This window comes from Polypterus senegalus, chromosome 17 (genome assembly GCF_016835505.1).
Source record: "Polypterus senegalus isolate Bchr_013 chromosome 17, ASM1683550v1, whole genome shotgun sequence".
NCBI classification, from domain to species: Eukaryota; Metazoa; Chordata; class Cladistia; order Polypteriformes; family Polypteridae; genus Polypterus; species Polypterus senegalus.
Window position 1 is genome coordinate 86,396,313 of NC_053170.1, and position 13,835 is coordinate 86,410,147.

Below are 13,835 nucleotides of genomic sequence, written 5' to 3' on the forward strand. Positions count from 1 at the left end.
TTAATTAGATATTTTTTTTCTCAAGTACATCCATCCATTTTCCAACCCGCTGAATCCAAACACAGGGTCCCGGGGGTCTGCTGGATCCAGCCAACACAGGGCACAAGGCAGGAACCAATTCCGGGCAGGGTGCCAACCCACCCAGTTTCTCAAGTCTGTTTGAGCAACATTTCCACTAACAACTTGGGGCAGCCACTCTGTACCAGTGAACAGGTGTTTGTATAAGGCTGCATTTTCAGCTAAGGTGTCAAATCTGAACAACGCAGAAAAATTCTCTGAGAGGACCACACCCTGCTCATCTCCCCACACTAGCAGAAGACGTGTTTTGACAACAAAATGCTGGGAGGGTCAAGCTCCCCCACTACAATATCAAGAGATCATCTGTAAAAACCACACCCATGTTTGGCAAACCGCCAAGAAGTGAACCCCAACCCCCACCACCACCACCACCCACACACACACACACCAAATCCATGTACAAATTACCTGTAACTTTTAATCCACCATGGGGCTTCACTGTGTGTTTATTACTCCAGGGTTGCATTTCAGGTTCTAATAGTTTAGACATAAAATCAGCATGGTGTTATCAACTCTTTACAAAACACAATGCCTTTCCTAGAAAATTATAATTATGATTTACGTCAGTTCTCATAAATAGTCCAAACCATCAGTGACAGCCGAGGACACGAAATCTAAACTGGGTAGACCTGATTTTCCTTTCTACAGGAGCAGGTTTCAACTCTACTTAGAGGATTCCCAGAACCACCTCCTTTGTCCTCAGTCTACCTCAAGTTTTCCTGTTGGACAACAGTGTCTGATTCGCCTCCAATGGAAGGCACCTCTGGGCAGTCCTAAAGCCATGTCAATTGACACCCCTCTATCCAGAAGAGCATTAGTTTGATCCCATGTGGAAAAGTTTAGTTTCTGCTCGTTTATTTTGGTCACTACCCACAGCTTGTGATTAAAAGTAAAACAATAAGGAGAAACTTCACATGAACTAGGGATATCAGCAGGCAACACTGGAGCCGTTTCTGGGGGCCGTACATCCACAAAACACAGTTAAATTTACCAAAAACGTGTGTGTTATTTATTTATTAAGAGCTTCCATAAAAAGTCAAAGTCCCCCCCTGGGGGACTATCTATCTATCTATCTATCTATCTATCTATCTATCTATCATATAGTGCCTTTCATATCTATCTATCTATCTATCTAATCCTGCCAACTCCACTAAATCTTTTATATAGTGCCTTTCATCCATCTATCTTTTATATAGTACCTTTCATCCATCTATCTATCTATTCATCTTTTATATAGTACCTTTCATCCATCTATCTATCTATCTATCTTTTATATACAGTAGTACCTTTTATCTATCTATCTATCTATCTATCTATCTATCTATCTATCTATCTATCTATCTATCTATCTATCTATCTATCATATAGTGCCTTTCATCCATCTATCTATCTATCTATCTATCTATCTATCTATCTATCTATATATCTATCTAGATAGATAGATAGATAGATAGATACTTTATTAATTCCAAGGGGAAATTCATATGGTAAAAAAATAAAGTGGTACACGAAGCTGCTGGAAAGGTGGCACCTGAGAATGTACTATCTATCTAGTCATTATGATATCTCACCAGCTACAAGGGGAATTGGATGCAATATCAGGAGGGTCATAGGCATTAGTAAGTGTGATTTTTAACCATGAGTCACCTTTCTTTTGGGAGCAGGTGAATGCCATGCAATATACTGGAAGAGTTCCCATTCCAATTCTTTGAATAAAAATACAACACATAAAAACCACCAAACGTCTGCGGCCCATTGTCTAAAGCAATATAATTAACTGAAAGGTCACTCCCATAGTAGCAAGCAGCTGCCAAATCAAGGCGTCAGCATTTGGCTGTTTTTCAGGGAAGCAGAAACATATGAGTTGGTGGAAACTCCAGGGTTTATATTTTTTGTGGTAATCTCTTGGCTTTTTCAAGTGTGTGCTGCTTGCACTTCATGGATGCAGAATGTGGTTGTGAAGTGTGGGAGAGCAGAATACTTCACATTCACACGCTTGTTTTTCAGGAACAACTCATTAACATATTCACTGAATTACAAAAGAAAATTCTGAAAGATGAAAGGCGTCACTTGGACCTCAAATGGTATAATTTAAAACACTATATAGGTTTACAGGATATTATTGTCATACGAAATTCATCCTAGAAAAAGTGCTACATACCTCATTGCTGAAAATCACTATGGTCACCTTCAAAGTACTCTCCTTGGGAAGCTATACACCGATGCCAGTGCCTAGCCCACCCTTCAAAGCAATTTTGGAACTCTTTTATTTGTTTAGTAGCAAAACAACTCCCTCACAGACAGTGCTGTGTCAGCTGGTGTTTGCTCGTTCCTCTAATGCAAGCTCTGATATTTTCACAACAACACACAAGAACACGCAACAACAATAATGAACGCCATGCCACACAAACATAGCTGTGAGACACTGATACACCAAGATTATGAGACCTTACCAAGCTGTTTGTACAGGGCTGCCAACATAAGAGGATGGTGGCAAGTTTGTGAACTTAATTGTCAGATCTCGTCCCTGCCAAGTATGGTAACATTTTCACTTACATGTGAAAATAATCAGGCAACACTTTTCTATCCCCTGGCGCCATTATTAGTGTGTATAACTATAACTTTTTTACCTCAAAACCTCTGTCATCCTTACCTGAAAAATTTCAGATCATATTATGTATTACATTATATTCCTGCTTTTTACCTTCTTCCTCAGAGGGATGTTGTAGTAACGTCTCCTTTACTGCTCATTTCCAGACATAATACTATAATTTATTAGTAATAGCGCCTTTCCCATGTTCATATATTTATTGCTTATTCACTTCTGCCTTTCATTCAGTCATATTATTAGCATACAGTGGAATCTGAAACTTTTCAGACTGCTGCACTTTTTACACATTTTCTATGTTGCAGCCTTGTGCTAAAATTGTTCAGGTTTTTTTTTCCTACATCAAGCAACACTCAACAGCCCAAAACAAGAAAGTAAAAACAGGATTTTAGAAATGTTTGCAAATGTACTCAAAGTAAAAACCTGTAATATCAAATTGGTTCAAGTATTCAGACCCTTTAATCAGGGTCCTTTAGTTGGGGCCCTTTCAGCAGCGACTTCAGCCTGGAGTCTTCTTAGGTTTGTGGAGATACCAGGATTTGTGGATTTTCCGCCATTCTTCTCTGCAGATCCTCTTAAGCTCCATCAGTTTAGATAGAGGTCGTCGGTGGTCAGCTATTTTCAGGTCTCTCCAGAGAGCTTAAATTGAGTTTAAGTCTGGGCTTTGGCTGAGCAACTCGAGAACATTCCCAGAGTTGTCCCTAAGCCACTCTTGTGTTGTTCTTGCTTTGTGCTTAGAGTCATTATCCCATTCTCACCAACTATGGAAAAACCTAGTATGTAACATCTTCTTGGTCAGTGGAGTTGCTAGGTTTTTGACTTGCAGTATGTAAAATACTGTGTACATACTTGCTTCTTCCATCGTGCTATGACCAGAATCAAGACATAGTTAGCCATCACCCCAACTTATAACATCAGGAAAGACCTAGTAACGCCAAAAGCTAAAAAAACTAAATTATGAAAAAAATGGTAGTTACTAGGTTTTTCCATTGCATGTGAGCATCGGAAGGTGACCCTTCAACCCAGTCTAAGGTTCAGAGGACTCTGGAGCAGGTTTTCATTAAGGATATCTCTTAACTTAGCTCCATTCAGCCTTCCCTCAAGCCTATCTAGACTCCCAGTTCCTGCTGCTGAAAAACAACTCCACAGCATAATGTTACCACCACCATGCTTCACCAGCTAAATGGCATTGTGGAAGTGATAAGCAGTGCATGGTTTCTTCCAGACACGATGCTAATCTTTATTTCATAAGACCAGAAAACCTTGTTTCTCGTAGTTTGAGAGTCCTTTACATGCCTTTTTGGAAACTCTATGTGCCTTTTACTTCCATTAATCCCAGATCTGTGGAATGTTGAAGAGATGGTTGTCCTTCTAGATTGTTCTTCTGTCTGCACACAGGTTTTCTGAAGCTCAGCAAGAGTAACCATTGGGTTCTTGGTCTGTTACCAAACTTCATCTCTCCCAGTTTCTCAATTTGGAATTGTGGCCAGCTCTAGGAAGAGTTGTGGTTGATGCAAACTTCATCCATTTAAGATTTATGGAGACCACTGTGCTACTGGGAACCTTGAATGTTGCAAAAATATTTTTGTAGTCTTCCCTAGGTCTGCACCTTGACACAATCCTTTCTCTGAGTTCTGTAGGAATTTCCATTGGCCTTGTGGTTTGGCTTTTGCTCTGATGCTCGTTGTCAACTGTGGGACCTTCTGTAGAAAGATGTGTGCTTGCCCTAATTACCCTATATATTCATGTTTAAGTTCTCCCGTGAATAAGTTGGGGCTTGATTTTACTATTAATTTCCAGATTTTTAAAAATTAGGTTGTATATAAATCGGATGCGGAAACCTGCGCTATTGGTCCAAGAGATTATGATACGCTAATGCCCACCTGAGAGAGTAACCATGGAGCACACTGCCTTTTTTTCTATGTATTGTGCTTACATGACCACACGGTAATACCCAAACTATTCTAAAGTGATGTTTGCACTGTTTTGTGTTTTTTGTATCTCACATCCTCATACACCTTTATTGTAAGAGCATCCCTTATCTACGATGGAGTGTTCGATCAGAAGAAAATATGAAGCTGGATTTAAGTTAAAAGTCATTGAAGTGGTGAAAGAAATTGGTAACTGCACTGCTGCAACTAAATTCAATGTGTCTGAGAAACTGAGACGAGATTGGAGGAGGCAAGAAGATCAAGTGTCATATTTTTGAACAGGTGTAGAAGTTGGGGTCTGATTTTATGATCGACTTTTCAGGTTTTAAGACCCAACTTATACGTGAGTATGGTATTTGCAATCAACTGAATTAACCAGAGGTGGAATCCAAACAAGGTTTAGAAACATCTCAGTGATGATCAATAGAATGGGATGTACCTCAGCCAAAACTCAAGTGTCAAAGCAAAGAGTCTGAATACTTGTGTGAGTTTTCAGTTTTTTAGTTTAAAAAAAAATGCAAAAAATTCTAAAATCTTTTTTTTTTTGCTTTGTTCCTCTGGGCTGTTGAGTGCTTTTCGATGAGGGAATAAATGAATTTAAATTAAAATGTGAAAAAGGGAAGGGGTCTGAATACTTTCTGAATTCTCTGTATAGAGGCAGGAGGAAGAAGTACAGCTGGCTGCAGATCAGAAAAGGCCCTGCCAAGGTGATACATTTCTCTACTTTTCACAAAAGAGCTTAGTATTTAGAGATTTTTCTTCCAAGAATCACACAATGCACTTGCAGATTGTCTTTCCTATTGTTGCAAGCAGATGGCATGAGCCAATAAAAAAGAAAAAAAAAAGGACGTGATACAAAACCTAGCCTTCTTTGTAAACATGTCGCTCTGCCTCTCAAACTGATATATTTCTAAAAATCTAGAGCACCTGATTTTACAACACGAAACTCCGTCATTTGATTTCAAACAGCCATCTTGGCACATCCGTAAGATCAGTATATTTTCACATTGTAACATTCACATCAGGTTTACACATTATAACCCAAGGAGATGTGGCTGTATCTGTTAAATGTGGTGTTCCTCTGGGGTCCATTTTATTTTCCTTTTATCGTCATCCTATAGGAGCTATTTTTAGGAAGTTTAATATTTTATGTAATTTAATTTTATTTAATTTCACTGTTATGCTGATGACACGCAGGTCCAAATTCTCATGTGCAATTCTGCAATGAATCAATCGTGCAATTGCCTTGTTGAACAAAAATCCCGAATCTCAATCTACATCAAAATAAAATGGAAGTGCTGAGAGCTGGGCCTGCAGCCAAAGTTCAGATTGGTTTTGCACTTCTTGGCTCTCTCATGGACTTTTGCAAGCCTCAAGTTCAGAGTCTTGGGGTTATATTTGACAGTAACCTCTCTTTTGAAAAACAGATTCATTCTGTGGTCGATAGTTGCTTTTTCCAACCAAGGTTAAGTCTTTTTCATCTCTTAGTGAACTTGAGAAAGTGACTCGTGCTTTTATCTGTTCTTGGATTGATTACTGTAACTTCTTGTATTCTGGGATCAGCAAATCCTTGTTGCAGTTGGTTCAGAATATGCTGCTGCTCATTTTGTAATTGGGGTAAAAACGTTTACCTCCATAACTCCAACTTTAGCTTCTCTACACTGCCTGTCAGTTAACTTTAGAATTAATTTTAAAATCTTGCTGCTGGTTTTTAAATCAATACCTGGGATCTGCTCCTGTTTATTTAGCGGAATTGTGTGCTACACACCAGCCATCCAGAGAGCTTCAGTCTACCAGTCAGTTGTCTCATTATGGTCCCTCATACTAAGTGCAAAACTAAGGAGGCCAGGGCTTTTGCAGCTGCTGCACCTCGTCTGTGGAATTCTTTGCCTAATTACATTAAGGAGTCACCTTCACTTGAACTGTTTAAAACGAGAATGAAGACACATTTCTATTTTCTAGCTTTCCATGACCTTCAGTAATGCTGATGGTATCCTTCCTCTTAGTCATTTGTTTTTTTGTTGCTGATTGTATTGTGCATTAGTGTATTTTTTCTATTTATGTTTATTGTATGTTATATTGTAAAGCACTCTGGCTACAGCATTACTGATGTTTTTTAAATGTGCTCTATAAATAAATTCACACTAACATAACAAAATAATTGCACATTTCTTTCAGTGTGAACCCCAGTGAAATATAAACATTTACAGTAATCTGTGTTAGAAGAACCATCCTAATTTTTACATGGACAAAATGCGTTTTTCAATATCAATGAGAAAGTGACACAAATATCGTAACAGATGGTATTTTTTTGAAGACTGCCTGGCAGTCACCATACTACCTAGTAATTTATGGCTGATTTTTGTATACACTACTGCCAAATATCAGACAAACTGCCATACAAAGTGTATGCCTGGTGTTGAATCCAAGGAGGTGGAAACCCCAGTATGAAGTGTTATTAAGTTTGCAGAATGGACCAACATCTAGAATTCTGCAGGAGGAATGTGGCTGCCCAGGCCTTTCGACCATATGACCTTGGCACAATGGAGGGGCTTGTATTTCCTGGGCTAAATGGAAAGTATTCAGCCCCCTTCACTCTCTGCATACTTCATTGTGTTGTAGATTTAATTTTGAATGAACATATTTGCCTATTTTTCCCATTAATCTACTGTGATGGATGGCCAGGATTATTACCTGGCCGGAACGCCAGCTGGGTGGAAGAGCCAAGGGAGAGAACTTCTTTGGGACAATGTCCTCCCTGAGACACTAGAGGGCAGACCCCCTAGGTTGCTACTGCACCACAGATCCCCACAGGGCAGGTCAGGAGTTGTAGTTTGGAGCAGCCCTGTTGGGTCCTGTGGTTGCCACCAGGGGGTGCTGCAGCTACAGCTGAGTCATTGGAGTTATCACTTCCGTCACACCTAAAGTGCAGCCGGAAGAAGGTCAAGAAACATCTGGAGCATTATGGAGATGGAGGACAAAGCTTGCAAGGAGTGGAGGTGACAGAGAGAGAGGGAAAAAATAAAGAGGAAGAAAGGAGTTTGCAATATTAGTTGGTGCTTACGTACTGTGCTGTGAAGTGGGGAGCTAGAGAAAAACGCATCCCCATCTGAATAAAATGTATGCTATTGGGAAAGACTTGTGTCTCAGCCTGTCTGTGTTGGTGTTTAGGGAGCGGTACGCCCCCTAGTGGTCCACGCTGCACTTAATAACCCACAATGACAAAGTGAAAACACATCTTCAGAAAGGTTTGGTAAATGACTAAGATCAAATAATGAAACCTCTCATTCCTATAATAACTCAGAGCCTTTGCTGTGTCACTCCACATTTTGGACAGGTGAATCCTGTTTGCTTTATTCATCTATGACATGTGTTTAGAACTTGTTTGTAGTCCACCTGTGGCAAACCAAAGGGATTGGACATTGTTTAGAAAGGCACACACACCTTTATATATAATGACCCACAATTCATGTTGCATGTTAGGACAAAAACCAAGTCATGAAGTCCATGGAACTCTCTGTAGACCATGATGATCAATTTATGGTGAGGCAAAGATCAGGCCAAGGAAATACAATAATTCCTAAAGATCTGACTGTCCCCAAGAACAGAGTGGCCTCAATAATTGTGAAACGCAAGAAGTTTGGAACCACCTCAACTCTTCTTAGCGTTAGCCACCTGGCTAAAATTGTGTAATTGGGCAACTAGCACTTTGGTGAAAGAGATGATAAAAACCCAATGATCACTCTAACAGAGCTTAAGAAGTTCTCTGCAGAGATTGCAGGTTCACTCATCTCAGCAGCACTTTATTAATCAGGAATTTATGGTAGAGTGGTGAGAGGGAAGCCACTCTTGAGTCAAAATTTTCCAAACAGCATTTGATAGACTCTGAGAGCACGTGGAAAACGATTATCTGGTCTGAAGACACAAATATTTAACTTTCTGAGCAGAACTCCCAGCATTTTGTCTGGTAAAGACCAGGTACAGTATTGCTCATGAGCTGTCTAATACCATCCTTATAGTGAAGAATGGTGGTGGCAGGAACAGGGAAGGATGAAGGCAGTCATATAGATAGAGATCCTTGAAGAAAGCCTGCTCCAGTGCATACATGTCATCAGAGTGGATGACAGTTCATCTTTCAGCATAACAATAACGCAAAGCATATAGCCAAGACAACACTGGAGTGGCTTTGGGACAAATCTCTGACTGCCCTTGAATGGCTCAGCCAAAGACAGCAGTCCCCGCCGCTTGAATCGAGTAGCAGGCTTCACATTGATATACAGCAAGTCCCGGCAACCTGCACTAGTAAGTGTAGCACCCCTTGGCATGTAGTGTTCGACAATAACTCGGGGGCACGAGTGGTGGCGAGGACAAGACAAAACCTTTCTGTTCTGCTGAATCCAGGCACTTGCAGGTGGGGGGCGCAAGTGCATTGAAGAGGGTTGAGACCCCACTGAGAAATGACATGATCAGTTTTGTTAAGGTTCGGTCCATTTTCTAATAAATGCCATTTTCGACTTTCACTTGGCTCTCTCTAATATTTGTAATTATTTGAGACGAATTTGCAGAGATCTGTGTTCACTTTGACTTTAAAGAGTCATTTTCTGTTGATCAGTGTGAAAAAAGCCAAATTAAATTTCCTGTGATGCAATGTTGTGTAACAATAAAATGTGAAAACATCCAAGGAGGTGAATACTTTTTATAGGCACTGTATCTGAAGTGCCCATGAGATATCATCAGTTAAGACTCAGGCACTTTTGTGAGCAGCATGGAAAATGAAGCTTGACAACAGTACGTTTTTGTCTGGTACTAAAAGCAGAAGGTCATGGTTAAAATGTTCAGATGCTAGTATACAAAAGAGCGCAAACAAATCTCCAAAGACAAGCAGTGCCACGAACATAGAAAGCATGACGAGTACAAAGGATTGCATGAAAACACTAAGAAACACTAAAAGCCTCATTTGAGAGATACATCAAGAACAAGACGAGGTTTTTGCAACTCAAAGCTTCCTTAAATGCAATTTGTAATTTTTTAAGGTGTGCAAAGCACTGTAAAGTGTTACTTAGCCATAAATGAAGCAGTGGGTAGGGGCTAAAGGCCAACCAGTGGGCACTCATACCAACTCAGACCCTGACCCATTTCTCACTGTGCCCTGGCATTGACCTTCAAGGGGATCAACCCTTAAGAGAGTGTAAGCTGGCAAACCCCTGCTTCCAATGCATTCCAGACCACCTTTTAAAGACCATGGTCTCCAATGAGACACTGGCACCACACTGCAAAAAAAATGAAACCTAAGCCAAGTAAAAAGTTAGTAAAATCATCACATTAAGTCTAGCTTTCCTTATTGTAAGAATTATTGACTTATCCAAAAATTTGTACTTATAATTACTTGGTCAAGTAAAGTTTACTTACCCCTTTGGCATATATATTGTGACAGATTGGGGCCAGTATCGCTCCCTTGAACCCTCTGATCAAACGTCAGACACCAGATAAAAGTCCAAAAGTAGACTATATTTATTAACAACAGTGCACAAAGCACCCTCTTCTACACAATATTCATTAAACAAATCACAATAATAAATCCACCACTCCCAGACACGTTGCCCTCCTACCACCCAGCTCAGCTCGCCATCTGGGATCTGTCACAGTCCTTTTAAAGTCCCTGACCTGGAAGTGTTCCAATCCCCAGTTCATGTGATCCTTATCACTTCCGGGTCAGATAAAAAATCCTTTTCTTTATCCCGGAAGTATGTCACTTCTGCTGTCGCTCTGCCTATGATGCACTTCCGGGTTATAGGGCACATATCTGCTCAGATCGACAATACATTTTGACGGTGTTCTTCGAAAATAAGAAAATCAACAGTTTTGGAAATGTCTGCTGTGGCAGAACGAGAGAATCAACAAGCCTTGGAATTAAAGAACGAGTTTAATTACTAAGATTAGGCATCTAACTAAATGGTTGGAGTTTGATGCCCTGATTTAGTTGGTCATCTGATGCTCACTTCAAATTTCATTTCTGTTTGGGTGCCATTAAAGGAAAAGAAATGAAGAAATTCAGAGGACTGAATCTTAAAAGAACAAGTGAATTGAAATGAAGGGAAAGGGGCAGCAAAAAAAAAAGTGCCTACTAATTAAGGAAAGGGCTAGAACGAAAACCTACAGTCTTAGTCGTGGAGTTGGAAATTAATCATAATTTAATTCACTGGACAAAATTTAATTACAGATGTCTTGAATTCAAATTATGACTAATGAAATTTATTTCAGATACCTAAAAAATAGATATTTAAAATTATATTTAAGAATTTTAGGGTACTTGTGTACTAAACGGAAGGCAGTTCCTATCCATTCTAGTGTTGGGCTCCATGCGGGAGGCGTCCCGGCTGCTTCATTTCTGGAGTTTAAATTATTAGACTGACCTACCCCATCCACAAATACTAACCTTAAAGTTAGTGGGGGTGGCGCATAGTTGCCTACAGGTCCCTAATGTTAATATCCCCTTTGGGTGCCTAATGTTAAAAACGAAAATCCTATTTGCGTCATGATAATAGAAAAGGGTACTAGCCGTCCATGCCGTCCGTTTAGTACACAAGTACCAATTTTAGTTTTAATAATACAGTAGATACCTAAAATAGGACTAAAGACAAGACAATAAATGCAAAATAGCTAAACTGTCTGTTCTAGTTGAATTAAATGTGAGCTTGGTCATCAGCAGAGAGCACTCATCTCACCAGTTCTCCTGAGGACATGCAGGCAGTGCCACTCAAGTAGGCTTGGCAAGTCTTTTGCAGGGGGGAGGACTCCGATTCTGACTCCGCCCATTCCAGCAACAACATCCCATTGTCATGACTTGAGGGGACCCAGCTCTGGAAGACACTGATCAATCGTCTGTTTAGCAGTTACTTTATTTTATCTTCGATTTAAAAATTACAATTAAATCTGTTGTTCCCTTGTCGGACCCCCAACCCTGTACATAATTACTATTATCTTTTTCTTTTGCAATGGAAATTTAAACATTTGGAAGTAGGGCCATAAGACGCAGGAATTACTCAGACTAATGAAATGATTAAAAAAATACTCAAAAATATGAATTGTCCCAATTGATTTGGTTTCCGTTTGCTGTTTTCTTTATTCTACGTTTTCTCAACCTCTCAACCCCAGACAGAAACTTGGCTCCCTGTACTTTCGGTTACCTTATTATATGTCTTCAGCTTGTAAGTGGCAAAGTCATCTTAAATGTGGACCACATCTACCGGTAGTTAAGGACGTTTTTTGCAGGTATGTCTACACGCTCTCACTTTCTGGAAAACTAGTTTTCTCACTGCCAGAAAAACAGCATACGGACAATGAATCAGCTGCATAAAAGACAGAAATGAAACACGGGAGATTTTGCCCGTTTGCCGCATACTCCGTCTTTGTTGGTTGAAAACATTTACAGTATTGAGTAGTTGTGGTGCTGAGCAGATCCAGAAGCCCTCCTGTCAGATGGATGTGATGAATCCGGCGAACTGCAGGCTAACTGGACGTGAACCTGACATTTGAAGCTTACTAGAAAATTCCAAAGTTCTACAAGTAAATGGATGCATAGCAATTTAGATCCAGAAGAACAGTAGCTTACTAACACCATCTTTCATACCAAACAATATAACAGCAGTGTTTGCATGAATAAAGAGTAACAAAGAAAAGATGGCGACAAAAGATAACTAAAGCCTCAAAGCTTTTATCAGAAAGGGATTGTGAGATGTAACTGGGAGATCTGGGACATGGTGGTGACTCTACTGGGAGAGTCGGTTTGTTATGTATAAGTGCAAATGAAATAGGAACAGAAGGAAGCTGCATGTGTTAGCACTGAGGAACACAGACAAAGGGACACACAACAAGAGTGTCACACATGCACGTCAGTGCACCCTTTGGGTCGTCTGTGGTACTGTATGCACTACCACTCCGGGTCAAGAGGTGGTGCTGGTGCTAACTGTATCCTCTTCTGTTCCCTCCACAGTGCTAAGAAGATGCCCAGTGAGGACATTTGACCCCGCCCCTTCTGGTTCCCCAGCGATATATCCGGCATCACTCGATGAAAGAGCGCACTGCAGGGCAGAGCTGCTAGCCAAGTGACTAAGCAGGCGAGATTTTCGACTTTAAGGAAACTTCTATTCTGTTCCTTTCTAGCGCAATCAAGCGCGTGTTTTGTTTATCATTCTCGTTGATTAGATAGGGACAACGGGATTGTGGGCCTGCAGTACTTCCCTTGACCACAAGAGTACACAGGAAGACGAGATTATATGCCAATGCTTTGCCATTCTCTAGTCCTTCTTCAAATAGTGCCATTTGTAAAAAATGTTAACTTGCCTTACTAAAGACAACTAAAAAAAAACAAAAATGTATTGTTTTTGAGAGAATTAACCAACTAAACTAATGTGTCCTATACCCATCCTTTAGGAGCACATAGTATAGAGATGAATTCATTACTTTATTACTGTACAGATGTATTAGACTGACATGGTGGCACAGTCTTTAGCTCTGATCTTGAATAAAATCCCCGGCATATCCCCATTTTCTCAGAGACTCATACAGTGGATACGAAAAGGTAACATACGCCATATTGACATGTCAGCTTGTGTTGATATAATGACTACAATCAAAATAAATCATGCCAGCCTTTTATATCTTGAATAAGATCTTGCAACAAATAGTATTCAAGTGAAAATAATAAAAATAAAGACATTTTTAAATTTCTGAGGTATGTTAAATGTGAACATCCAATAATGAAGAACCTTTTCTTTGATTCCAGCAGTAAGTATATTTGGACATGTGTCCATCATCCAAGTACATTTGGATTTGGCAATTGTATCCCACTCTTCTCTGTGGGAGAATTTAAACTTTGCCAAATTGAAAAGGAATGTTGTATGCACAGGGATATTTTTCAGTAAATCTGCAGAATTCCTATAGGATTGACGTCTGGGCTTTGACTCGGCCATTGCAGGATATTGATTTTGTTTTGTTAACCTACTTCTTCATTCATTCAATGATGTACTTCAGATCACTGTCATGTTGAAAGGTGAAATTTCTCATTGACTTGATCTTTCTGACAGCGCAGGAGGGATTTGTGCTAAAACACCTTGACATTTGACGCCATTAGTTTTCTCGTCCATCCTGACCAGAGCCCCTGTTACTTATCAGGCCACTAAAATGCCAGACAGTACTCTTTGGAAGATAAGCTGTGC

At 40.0% G+C, this 13,835-nt stretch overlaps 1 protein-coding gene across 1 annotated transcript in view; it reads left to right on the forward strand.

The window, feature by feature from the left end:
• Positions 1-13,295, forward strand: part of mmd (monocyte to macrophage differentiation-associated) — a 123,704-nt gene extending 110,409 nt beyond the window's left edge. Inside the window, exon 8 of the mRNA XM_039739955.1 lies at positions 12,611-13,295. The gene's annotated coding sequence lies outside the window, so the exon portion shown is untranslated. The remainder of the gene's footprint in view (positions 1-12,610) is intronic.
• The last annotated feature ends 540 nt before the right edge of the window (positions 13,296-13,835 follow it).